Consider the following 629-nt stretch of genomic DNA (forward strand, 5'->3'; position numbering starts at 1 on the left):
TGGAAAAGGGGGACTAAGACCCAACCAAATAGTACATATTAAAACTTGAAGAAACGTGAAAGACAATACAGTCATTCTTTGCTGTGGAGGACCAAACCATTTCATCACATTACTTCCTGGGAGTGTAGCTCTAAAGGCCATTAACACTACTATTGGTTTTTTTTTGTCCAAGACACACAAGACATACAAGTGACCAGGTGATCCCAACGCTGGTGGTCGCAGCATGCAGGACCACTCAGAGGTGCTCCAATGAAAGTTATACATAAGAAACATAGAGTGCGGGGAGAGCAGCAGGAAGCTCAGCTCAGAGTTGTTTGGCCTGACAATCGGGGATGTCCTGTGACGATAGAACACAGCCGCTTTATAATGGCCAGACGGCGCCACCAACTGAGAATGCAGCCAGGATGACTCCTATGACCTCGTTGTAGGAAAGAAACTCTACAGGCTTGGGGAGACAAGTGTCTCTCTCTTCATTGGGCCAGAACTCCCTGGGGCAAGGGAAACAATCAGGGGAATCTGGAAAAATTAAACAAAAAGTGCTTTTAGCAGTTAATTCTAGCCTACCGTAATTCATCAAATAAAAGCCGGGGCCATTCTACTTTTAATTCCATCTGCTTGATAAGTATAAT

General features: G+C 44.7%; 1 pseudogene; it reads right to left on the reverse strand.

The window, feature by feature from the left end:
- LOC116687039 (extracellular calcium-sensing receptor-like) overlaps positions 1 to 629 on the reverse strand; it is a 7,792-nt pseudogene that overhangs the window by 387 nt on the left and 6,776 nt on the right.

Source organism: Etheostoma spectabile, chromosome 3, assembly GCF_008692095.1.
Source record: "Etheostoma spectabile isolate EspeVRDwgs_2016 chromosome 3, UIUC_Espe_1.0, whole genome shotgun sequence".
In the NCBI taxonomy this organism is placed as follows: domain Eukaryota; kingdom Metazoa; phylum Chordata; class Actinopteri; order Perciformes; family Percidae; genus Etheostoma; species Etheostoma spectabile.